Raw genomic sequence first — 12701 nt, forward strand, 5'->3', positions numbered from 1 at the left:
CTCCTGGCAATTGCTACTGGGAGGAGAAATGAGGAGGGGCTGTTTGTGCAGAGTCACTTTCATGCCAGACCCCAGCACTTTCCCTGAGGTCTTTCAGTTACCTGGAGACTCTGGCTCAGAATTTAGTATTAACAGGGCCCAGGGCTGCCCTAGGGGGCTAGGACCAGCTGGAGAAAGTCATCCCCTGAGCCAGGCAGAGAAGCAGCTTTAATTCAGGTCACTTCCCAGCACAGAACCCCGCTGATCTCCCAGATCACAACAGAGGCTGCAGCGTCTGACCCAGGAAGCTGAACCCCAGTATCCTGAGCAGAGAGGGACAGAGCATTTGAGCAGCTTCCCTCCTTTAGCTCTCTGGGGAGAGCAGCTAATGAGAGCCCCTCCTCACAGGGAGAATTGCTGATCTCATTAGCCCCACTGTCCATCCGGAGTCACTCCTTGTCTTCCCATACAGTGACTCTGGATTAACAATGGTCTCAATGAAACCAGAGTTCAGAAAGAATGAGTCCAGAATGCTGGGGAAGAGACCATTGTGCGGCAGTGCTGACCCCCTTCCCACCTCCCTCATCCCCCAGATCCAGGACAAGGACTGGACAATCTAGGACAATGGAACTGGAAGTTCCTGCAGTTTTCAAGAGGGGAGAAGAGCAAAAATCTGTGATTTCACCTCACAGTGTCTGATAAGTGGCTAGAAAGTTATCACAGTGTCTGGGCCTGGCCGGGGAATGTCGGGCAGTGCTTGGAGCCAGGATTCTGGCATAAGCTAATCAGGGAGAAGAAGCGAGGTCAGGAGCATCCCGCAGAGCCCCAGCCCCCCCCCCCCAGATATTCCCTGGGACCCAGCCCCCAGAGTCTCTGGCCAGGGACCTCAGATACCCCTCAGAGCCCCACCGGTCAGAGAACCCGCACCAGATCTTCATTGCCAGGTTGGGAATCCCAAAGGGTTTTCCCCCTCCCCACAAGAGACCCCAACAGCCAGAGACCCTCCAAAAGGGACCCCCACTGGGAACGCAGTCCCTCACTGCCTGCCTAGGACCCCCCCCCACCCTCCAGCAGGATCTGCCCTGCCCTTTGCCTGGCACCCCCTCCTCCCCCCTGCGGGACCCCCTGATGCTTTACAGGGGCACCCCCTGGCCTAGCACCGGGGATTCTCCCACACACACTCTGTGCACTGGGCACGGCAGCGATCCCAGGAGTCTGCGGGGGAAGCCCAGACAGAGCCCCTGGCACAGCACCAGGCTCCCTCTAACCCCCTGCCCCACCTCCCCAAGAGACGCCCACCCCGGCTGTTCTGCAGCCAACAGGCCCCCAGCGATACCCACCTCCAGGACCCACAGCCTCAGGGCTGGGCACATCACAACCACCCCCTGAATCCCCAAATCTCCCTGCTCCCTTGGCACCCAGGGGACACTCAGCGAGCCACACATGGTCACAAACCCCATGAGGTGGGAGGGAGGCTCCAGGCCTGTGAGCTGTGCTGTGCCAAGGACCAAACCCGCCTTACCCAGGTCCTGGGAGGTTTTGGTGATACACAGAGTCACTGAGTGGCTCTTGTTGCCTGTGCCAGGCCAGCGCGTGCAGGTAGCTGGGGAGGGTGGGGGCTGGAGGGCACTGACTTGGCCATGCAGCCATGGATTGGGGCCTGGGCTCAGCCAGGTTTGGTGCAGGGATGGGCTGGCTGGGCGCGCCCTGTTTGTGATCACCTGGGCCAGGTCTAGGCCACGTTAGGCTAGCAGCCCTTCAAGCCCAGTGCCCCTGGCTGGTTCACGGGAGGGAGGGCAGGCGGCTGCTTCCAAGCCCAGCTGGGGGCTGCCCTGGCTGGGAGAGAGGCAGAGGGAGAAAAATGTCATAGAATCATAGAATCTCAGGGTTGGAAGGGACCTCAGGAGGTCATCTAGTCCAACCCCCTGCTCAAAGCAGGACCAATCCCAACTAAATCATCCCAGCCAGGGCTTTGTCAAGCCTGACCTTAAAAACCTCTAAGGAAGGAGATTCCACCACCTCCCTAGGTAACCCATTCCAGTGCTTCACCACCCTACTAGTGAACCTCAATAACAGGCACCCAGAGCGGGAGTGACTCACATGGATTTGGGGACAGAACTGGGCATGGAACCCAGGGGTCCTGCCTCCCAGCCCCTGATCTAGCCCCTAGACCCTACTCCCCTCGCAGAGCTCAGCACAGAACCTAGGAGTCCTGCCTCCCAGCCTGCTCTGCTCTGCCCATCCTTCTCTCCCCTCATACTCCTGCTAATAATTGCACACGCAGCCTGCTGGGGAATGTGCCCCGGACAGGTCAGTCCCTTCAAGCCCAGCAGGCCCTGTTTCCCCTGCCCCCTGGGCCAGCTCCTCTCTCCCTGCTGGGCAAATGAGCACTGCCAGCGCTGTGTGCCTGCTGTGGATGGGGTGAGAGACCCAGGCACCTCCGATCTGCTGCTTGGGCCCAGCCCAATCTGCTCAGCTGCGGAGCTTTCCGTTCCTGATCCCCGTGGGGAATTATCAGCCACAGTTAACAGCCATTTGGATAATTGCTGTGCGGCTGCCAGGCAGGTGGGCAGCGGATTGGGGGTGCAGAATTAAAATGCTCCAGCAGAGACACCTGCCCAACTGTGGGCTCGCCAGCTTCCACCATTGCTGCCCTTACAGCTGGGCTGCCACTGGGACTCAGTGTGCACCCCCCAGCCTGCACCTTGAGCCAGGGGGACCCCAGCCACACATGTTGTACCCCTCAGCCTGCCCCCAGAAGCATGAGGGGGTTGCAGGCCTGAGACAGCCAGGCATGGGCTTGGTCAATGCCAGTCGGAAGGGTGGGTCCGGCAGACAGGCCCAGCCTCCAGTCCCTCCCTGGGCAGAGGGCAGGATGCTGCCCTGGCTCTGCCATGCTCTGCTCCAGGTGCTGGTGAGGACAGCAGGAGAGGGTTGCACATGTCAGCCCAAGCTGTGGGCCTGGGGGAGCTGATCACTATGCTGGCCCCAGCCGTGGGGGCTGGTGGGAATGGGGTGCTGTGATGGTGCACTCTATATGATTTTATTAAAATATGCTAATGAGTGAATATAATGTAACTGGAATATGCTTCATGCAAACATTAGCACATTCCTGCTTTTTGAGCCAAGGTCATAAATAAAAATATTGAATAAGATTGGTACCAAGACTGATCCTTGAGGAATTCCACTAGTAACCTCTCGCCAGTCTAGTAATTCACCTTTCAGCACAACCTGTGGCCTTCCTCTCTCTACTGCACTTCCCTTATCTAAAAAATCAGGTATTTTCTCAAAGAAGCAGGGCCGCCCAGAGGGGGGGGCAAAGGGGGCAATTTGCCCCGGGCCCCGGGCTCCGCAGGGGCCCCCAAGAGAAGAGCAGAGGCTCCCGCCTCCGCCCCTCTCTTGGAGCCTCGGCGCATCAAGCGCCGAGTCTCCGGCCGAGCCCCTGAGCCCCGCCCCATCAGAGTGGGGAGGGGGCGGGGCTGGGAGCTCCAACGGGGCCTGAGCCCCGCCCCGCTCAGAGCGGCGTGGGGAGGGGGCGGGGCAGCTGCCTCCGCTGGGCGTGGAGCTCACAGCCCCGCCCCCTCACCGCGCGGCTCTGAGCGGGACAGAGCTCAGTAAGGGGCCGGGGCGGGGGGGGGAGGTAAGAGGCTGAGGCCGGGGCCGGGGCCGGGCCGGGGCGGGGCGGGGGGGGGAGCGGGACCTGCCGCTGCCGCCGCCCCCGAAGCGCAGCCTGGTCTTCGGCGGCGGGGGGCCCCTTCTGTTCCAGGACCCGCCGCCAAAGTGCCCCGAAGGCCCGCGGCGAGCCCCCCCCCCGCCACCGAATTACCGCCGAAGACTGGGCTGCGCTTCGGCGGTAATTCGGCAGCGGGGGGCTCCCGCCGCGGGTCTTCGGGGCACTTTGGCGGTGGGTCCCGGAACGGAAGGGCCCCCCGCCGCCGAAGACCCCGGGCCCCCGGAATCCTCTGGGCGGCCCTGCAAAGAAGGAAATCAGATTAGGGTATGTGGCATGATCTACCTTTGATAAACCCATGTTGAATTACATCCCCTTCACCATGTACCTCTATTAGTTATTCTTTCCTTCACAATTGGTTCTAAAACCTTGCATGCTACTGAGGTCACACTAAAAGGTCTGTAACTGCCCAAATCACATTTCCCCCTTTTCTTAAATATAGCTATGTGTCCCATTCTATATTCTGGGAGAGCATCCTGGAACCCCCATATTCCTCATTTGTATATGATCGTGGTCTTACATATAAAGCACACCTTGTAAGGTAACGGGGGAGAGGTTACCATCTGCTGAAAGTCATTTCTCTATCCATATATGTGTATCATTAATGCATATGAAGTTATGAGAATTGTGTAGTATAGTTGTCACTAAAACATGCTGTAAGTTGAGGAATCAGCCAGATATTAGCTCCCCAGAGGCAACAGCAAGGAAAGTAACCAACACCTGGGCGGGGTGTCAGCTCATCAACAACCATTGTCCAGCAAGGGAGCTACGATGCAATGACTCACCAACATAAGGCCACATCAGGGAAATTGCCCAACCTTGCCTGGAGACTCAGCAATGCTCCCTGACATGCCTGGACTTGTGTTTTCCAAACACATGGACTGAGGGTATAAAACCGAACACATGAGGCCCATGCTTGCCCTTTCTCCTTCACCCACCTATGCTGCAAGCAACAAGGACACTCTGAAGACTCCAACTGAGGGGACAAACCTGTATATTAAGGACTGCAGTATCCAGTGGGGTGAGAAAAACTGCTTAATCTAGATGTTGCCCCTTCTAATAGGATTGAGAGTTTAGACTCTGTGCTTATATTTTGTTTTATTTTGGTAACTAACTCTGACTTTTTGCTTATCACTTAAAATCTATCTTTTGTGGTCAACACATTTGTTTTACTGTTTATCTTTACCAGTGTGTTTGTATGAAGTGTGTGGCAAATCTGCTCAGGTTTTGCAAAGGCTGGTGTATGTCCACTTTCCATTGATGAAGTGATGAACCAATTAATAAATCTGCATTGCTCATGTGGAGCAGTGCAAGACGGTATATTCCTGAGGTACAGTGCTGGGAGCTGGGGTGATTTGGCTCTGGTGCCTTTCTCTGTGTGATTCAGGAGTGGCTTTGGGAGCATTCATGCAATCTAGCTAGGTGTGGGGCTCCACATACGGTTGTGCTGAATGATAACAGCACCTGGAGGGGTTTGCTGCTGGTCACTAGCAAGACATTGTGAGAGACAGTCCATGTTAGAGAGAGTTAAGGGGGCACCGTGGTCCCACAGTCCCAGGCTGCACCCTGGGGATCCTGTCACAATTTGATGTTAGCTATTCTCCAGGCATATAGTACCACTGCCAAAAAGACAGATTTATTAAAAAATCTTCGCTCATGGACTAGCAATTTTATGCTCCAGTTCTTTCAACATTCTGAGGTAAAAGTTAATCTGGTACCCCCAATTTTGAGCACATTAGACTCTTTAAGTTTTTTCCATGTGGTAATTTCCATTCCATCAGCCATACTGCCAACATGCACATGTTTCATAGTATCATTGTCACTGAAAACCAAGGCAAACTATTCATTTAGTTTTAGGGACATATCTACATTAGGTTTAACCTCCTTCCCATCCACACTGTATACTGGCCCAACCTTATCCTTCTGTGTTCTTTTTTTTGTTTATATAACTAAAAAACCCTCATTATTATTTCATGTTCGTTGAACAAGAGTTCAGCTTGCCTTTTAATTTTTCTCACTTTATTCCAACATTTTCTAACCTCCACAATGTAGCTGTCTTTGCTGATCAACTCCTAATAACCTTTTTGAGGTGGTTATTCATCCACATGAGTCTGAAGCCTTTCCCTGCTTGTTTGTTCCCTTTTCTTAGTATGCACATTTCAGATCATTTTTGTATAGCTGATCTGAAAAAACTCCAAGCCTCCTCTGCATTGAAGTTCTTGAGCTTGTCAAGACACATGCTTCACTGCATCAGCTGGTCACCCCTGGAAAGAGTATTTCATGGTGCTAGTGTCAACTCTGTAGGTACAAGTGCTGGCAAGCCACGCTGTCTCTGCATTGAACCATTCAATAGTACAAGTACAGCATGCACATTCTGTTATGCTAGCATTAGTCACTCAGGACAATGGCCCGGTGAGGAAAGCCAGCCTTAACCAATCAGAATGAAGTAAACAGGTGTATCAATCATGTAGTAATGAATAACCTGTATGTATGAGAAAAGTGAATAAAAGCAAGGGTCCGGGACTTTCCTAGGATGCCTCACTGCAGCCTTGTCTCGTCTCTGTTTCCCGATACAACATCTGGTGACCCCGACGTGATCCAGACACAAGACCCCCGACTCATCGGCTGGCTTAGCCTTGGTGCACCACAGCGCAACGCGCTCCCTCGTGAGTATGGGGGGGGACTTATCCATTGAGCAAAAAGATCATGCAAAAGAGTTATTGAAGCTTATCAAACAGGACGGGTGTACTGCAGTATCGTTACGGCACTTGGAGGAATTGCTCCGAGTGATTGAGTATAAGTGCCCATGGTACTCGAACCGAGGCTCCCTAGATCACTCCGATTGGATAAAGATCGGAGAGGCGTTGTTTAGGGAACCTCGAGCCGAGATCCAACATATTCTGTTGTGGCAGCACTGTTCAGCTGCGGTGGGGAGATTACGAAAAGAGGCGTCCCCCTCCGCACCTCCCTTGCTCTCGGTAGAGGCACCTCCCGCCTATCCCCGAGTGCTCCCACCAGCCCCTTTGTTAGCACCAAAAACTTCTACACCAGTGGTGGACACCCTGGGGCAGAAGTCCCTTCATCAGGGCGCTGTCTGTGCCGCCCTTGCGGCGGTGCGGGCAAGCGGGCAGGACCCCTTATTGGAAGAATGGGAGGGAGAAATCCCTTTGGTGTTTCCTCTGTCTTATGACCCTCCCAATGAGGCAGGTGAGGTGGTAGCTCGGCACTCCACCCTCCCGTACTCAATTCTTCGGGAGCTTAACAAAGCGGTACGTGAGTCAGGGCTGCGTTCCACTTATGTGCAGGGTATGATAGAAGGGATCGCTAATAGTTATACTATGATCCCGGAGGACTGGAAACATCTATTTCGTATGATCCTTTCCCCTGCACAATATGTGGTATGGGATAATGAGTTTAAATTGGCAGCCCTAGCACTTGGTAACGCGCAGAATACAGCTGAGCAAATATATGGGACAGGAGCTTTTGCCACCATAGAACAACAATCTATATTGCCCATGGAATCTTTTCACCGCACGGCAATGTGCATTCAGAGAGCCTTTCGGCGAGTTCCGGCCTCCGGCAAGCCCCTTCGATCATTCACAAATGTTAAACAACAAGCTACGGAACCTTATCATCATTTTGTTGATCGCCTCAAAGAGGCTGTTCAACGCCAAATTGACAATCCGGACGCTCAGGTGGAACTCCTTTTACGCTTAGCATATGAGCAGTCCAATGCTGACTGTCGGAAAATTCTCCAAACTATCATTCACCGCCCTAATTACACACTCGCTGATATGTTGCAGGCATGTGCCGAAGTGGGCACTCAGACCCACGCTATGGCACTGTTGGCGGGAGCAATCCGTCAAGGTAACAAACCTACAGGTAACTGCTTTAACTGCCAGCGACCTGGACACTTCAAAAAGGAGTGCCGGGCCCCAGGAGGTGGTGCTCATAAGGGCGGAACTAACACCACCGGGGGCCGTCCTTCTAAAAAGTGCCCAAAATGTAATAAAGGATATCATTGGGCTAATCAATGTCGCTCCTCAACCCCAGCTAATTCGGGAAACTTTCAACCGGGACCCCCTTCAGCCCCGGTTTAAAGGAGGGAGCCCTGCCTGCCATGGCCGCTCAACCGGCCACAAAAGGCAGTGCTGGTTTGGATCTTATCAATGCAGTAGATATGCAATCCCCTCTTCCTGGTGACGTACTCCTCATGCCTACGCAGCTTTCTGGTCCGCTTCCCCCGGATACATTTGGGTTGATTTTGCCTCGCTCATCTGCCAGCAGTCAGTCTATTATGATTGTGCCCGGAGTTATCGATTCTGATTACACCGGTATTATTTATGTTCAAATTTGGAGTCACCTTCCCCTCAAATTAAAGGCGGGGGATTCTTGGGCTCAACTGCTAATCTTACCTTACACAGCGCCGGCCGGACCCGGCCAGGCGAGTCGTGCCGGCGGATTTGGTTCTACTCGCGTTAATCTGGAGCAAGGTCCCCTTTTTCATCCACAGATTGCTGCAGTATTACAACACATCCGAACCCACAAACCGACCCGTAAGTATATCATCAACGGTAAGGAGCTCTATGGGTTGCTAGACACTGGAGCGGATGTTTCAGTAGTTGCACAAAAGCATTGGGACCCTTCCTGGCCTTCCGAAGTTTCCCCCTCTGTTTGGGGAGTGGGAGGCCCGCAATCTTCCCGACAAAGCACCAATTGGCTCTCAGTATGGGATAGTGAAGAGGGGCGAGAGGTTGCAAAAATTCGTCCGTGCATTTTGCCAATTGATCTTAATCTCTGGGGGCGAGACCTATTGTCTCAGCTGGGAGCCTCCCTAGTGGTGCCATGACACGTCAATGCTCCTCACACACTGCCCTCCCACTGGAATGGAAAACCCACGTCCCAGTGTGGGTTGAGCAATGGCCACTCCCTCAGGAATAATTAATAGCCCTTAAGGAATTAGTTCAGGAACAATTAACCGAGGGACATATTGAGCCTACTACTAGCCCATATAATACTCCGATCTTTGTTATTAAGAAAAAATCTGGACGTTGGCGATTATTACATGATCTCCGAGCTATAAACAAAATTATGGAACCTATGGGAGCCCTTCAATGTGGGACCCCAAATCCGAATGTTATACCACATGATTATCAGTTAGCAGTAATCGATCTTAAGGATTGTTTTTTCTCTATTCCTCTCCTCCCCCGTGATCGAAAGTATTTTGCCTTTACTATCCCTGTTTTGAATAATAGTCAGCCAACAGAACGCTACCATTGGAAGGTTCTTCCCCAGGGTATGCTAAACAGCCCCACCCTCTGTCAATATTACGTAAATCAGTCTCTCTTACCTTTTCGCAAACGGTACCCTATGCTTAAGGTTTACCATTATATGGATGATATCCTCATAGCAGGACCAGAACTCCCTCCTTCATGGAAAACTGACCTGCAAAATATGCTCCAGGAATACAGCCTTCAGATAGCCCCAGAAAAGGTACAATGTATAGAGCCCTTCTTTTATCTGGGACATAAAATGATGGCCGCTTATTCCATTCCGATTATCCCGCAAATTGCCTTGAAAACCAACATTAATTACGTCACCCTTCAGCAAGTCCTCGGCATAATTAATTGGGTACGTCCCTATTATCGCCTTGATACCAACATGTTAAGTCCATTATTTGATGCTCTTCGGCAGGGGCGTCACCCCTCCGATATCATTTCTCTCACAAAAACACAATTAGATGCCATTACGCAGGTGAATCTGTCGCTCGCAAAGGTATGGGTGGATCGTGCCGTGGATAATGAACCTCCACGTCTCGCTTGTCTTCAAGGGGTAACCCAACCTTGTGCCGCCCTCTTTCAAGCACCCAAGACTGGGACGGTACGAATCCTTGAATGGCTTTATCTCGCCCACACCCCAGCAAATACCCTTACTCCCCTTCCCTCCATGCTTGCTTCCCTAATTACAAAAGGGTGCCAACGTGCATTAGTGCTTTTTGCTATTGATCCAGCAGAAATAGTTCTTCCAATTCCCCTACATTTATGGCAAACCCTTTGTGAAACAACTCCTGAGGTTCAATGTGCGTGTGCAGGTTATACAGGAACCTTTACCTTTCATACCTTAAAGGACCCCCGTTTTGGCATGACACAGCGATTACCCCTTAATTTTCGCTATTTACTCTCACCAACCCCGCTGCCAGATGTGCTTACAGTATTTACGGACGGAAGTCCACACCGTGGGGTTCTCTCTTGGTGTGACCCACTTACCACCCGCTGGTGTTCCTTGTTTACCCTACCCCAAAGCTCCGCCCAGCGTGCTGAGCTGGCTGCAGTAATTTTGGCCTTTAATCGTTTTTCAATGCAGCCGTTTAATATTATTACTGATAGTTTATATGTAGCCAATGTTGTTTCAAATATTAGTGGCAGTTATGTATCACCGGCACTAGATAAAAATTTGCTAGCTTTGTTTTTAGCATTGCAACATCTCATTCATTCCCGTACCGATCAGTTTTTTATTGCTCATATCCGAAGCCACCAACCCTTCCCTGGCATGTTGACAGAAGGCAATGCCCAGGTGGATGCCCAACTCAGGGCATTCCCTTGTACTCCTATAGAAAGTCATGCCCTACATCATCAAAATGCCAAGGCATTGGCTAAACAATTTCAGATCCCTCTTTCTGATGCTCGAGGTATTGTTCAACAATGTCCTCAATGCACCCTTAACCCACAGGGTCCTCCCATAGGGGTAAATCCCCGTGGTCTCGGAGCCAATCAACTTTGGCAGATGGATGTTACCCTTTTCCCCCCCTTCTCCCCTTGGAAATACCTGCACGTTGTCATCGACACATTTTCAGGCTACACTTGGGTAACTGCCCAAAAAGGGGAGGCTACCAAACATGTTTGCAATCACTTGATTCGCAGTTTTGTGGTAATGGGCAGCCCCGCTGAGTTGAAAACCGACAATGGCCCTGCTTACTGTTCCTCTGCCATGGCCGCATTTTGTGCCCGGTGGGGCATTCTCCACAAATTCGGCATTCCTTATAATTCCCGGGGTCAGGCCATTGTTGAAAGGGCTAACCGCACCCTAAAGGAGGCCCTTACTAAGCAAAAACAAAAAGGAGGAGTGCCCCTATCCTTGCCAGATAAGGAAGAATGGCTGGCTCGTGTCTTGTTTACACTAAATCATTTGAATTTAACTTTGTTTAATAATCAGTTTTTATCTAGAGCCCAGCGCCATTATAGACAGACCGAGCCCCTTCCGGCGCCGAAGGTGATATATCGCAAGCTGCCAGGACCAGAGTGGAGCCTTCCCGTGCCGCTCATTACCTGGGGCCGGGGCTACGCAGCAGTGTCAACTGAAACCGGCCCTGTGTGGGTTCCCGCTCGCTTTGTGAAGCCGTGGAAAGATGGCCTGGCATCAGGGGCTAAAGAATCCCATTCCGGATTTCAGTCTAACCCTGACGGATAGGGCAGACAAGATCGACAAGGCCCGAAAGCGTGGCACACCCAACGCTGCCATAACTTGGGGGCAGGTCAAAGCTTTATCACGGCAGGCTGAACATGTATTAGAGCAAACTAAGGCGGATAAGACTACAGAAAATTACTTTCTTGCGCTAATAGCCAGCTTAAATGCTAATTCTCTTTGCTGGGTTATGTACATTTGGGTGACCGTTCTGTGTTTGCCGCAAGGTGTTGCAACCCCTCTCCCTTCCACCAATGTGTGGGAGACATTTATTCACACTTTAAATCAGACATCCTTTTGTCTCTCCCAGCAAGTTACGGTGGGAGAGATTTTAGGTACTTGTCTGATTCCTGTATGCCATAATCCTAATGATGTTGAAAATGCTACTTGGTTTTATTCTAATCTGGAGCCCAATTCCACCATTCATGGTTTGGGTTATGCTGGCTATCATAATTGGGGACCTCAAACACCTCGCAGACCAAGGAATGCGCTCGCCCTTCGCACCCCCTATGCTGCCACACATAACATAACCTGTGCCCGCATGACCAATTGTACTATGAGTAATTGTAAGCAGTTTCCTGCTCCAGCAATGAATTGTTCCGCTGTGACAAATATCTCTTATATATACAAGCATGTACAGCTGCCGAATGGGTGGTTTTGGACATGCTCCGGATATACTTTCAATTATATGCCCGCCAATCTTAGTGATGGCACTTGTTGTTGCCTAAGCCGATTTGCGCTCATATTACCAACCAAAAGGCAGCTGTTAAATATCTCGCGAGTTAGTCGCAGCCTTCCTTTGGATGCTTCCTGTGATAGCCGTGTACATTTACTATCAAAAACCGAGACTGTCGCTTTGGCTGTTTCTCTTGTCGGGGTCCCCGGTTTGGCCTCGGGCAATAGCATGCGAATCAATGGTTTAGCTTGTGCAGCCACTAAGGCTTTGAATGCAACATCTACCGCTATAGCCCTTCTTAATGATGAGCAGGAAGACATCCGTCATGGGGTATTGCAAAATCGAGCGGCTATAGATTATTTACTTATGCTGCATCATTATGGATGTGAAAAAGTTAATGATATGTGTTGCTTTAATATTTCTGATCATCATCATTCAGTTGAAAATCAGCTTAATATTATTAAAAATTTAACAGATCAAATCAGATACAATCCAGACCCCTTCTCGGGATGGTGGGATTGGCTCTCCTCATGGCTTCCTAACACTGGGTGGTTGCATCAGCTTGTCACCTTTGGAGGACTCACTGTACTCTTACTTGTGCTATTTTGCTGCGGCATTCAGTGTGTCCCCTCATTTGTTTCTCTCTTCATTAAGGGCTGTCCGTGGACCAACCCAGGGCCCCCTCGTAAGTATTAGTCATGTTAACAAAACAAAAAAGGGTGAGATGTAGGTACAAGTGCTGGCAAGCCACGCTGTCTCTGCATTGAACCATTCAATAGTACAAGTACAGCATGCACATTCTGTTATGCTAGCATTAGTCACTCAGGACAATGGCCCGGTGAGGAAAGCCAGCCT

The 12701-nt window shown here is 51.2% G+C and overlaps 1 long non-coding RNA gene across 1 annotated transcript; it reads left to right on the forward strand.

The window, feature by feature from the left end:
* Window positions 1-6284: 6284 nt before the first annotated feature.
* On the forward strand, window positions 6285-11008 carry LOC123358236. The gene is made up of 3 exons (XR_006575702.1): window positions 6285-6375; window positions 8134-8265; window positions 10922-11008. It is a non-coding gene; the product is annotated as an uncharacterized LOC123358236 (long non-coding RNA).
* Window positions 11009-12701: the final 1693 nt, after the last annotated feature.

The sequence above is a fragment of the Mauremys mutica genome, unplaced genomic scaffold (assembly GCF_020497125.1).
Source record: "Mauremys mutica isolate MM-2020 ecotype Southern unplaced genomic scaffold, ASM2049712v1 Super-Scaffold_100033, whole genome shotgun sequence".
NCBI lineage: Eukaryota > Metazoa > Chordata > Testudines > Geoemydidae > Mauremys > Mauremys mutica.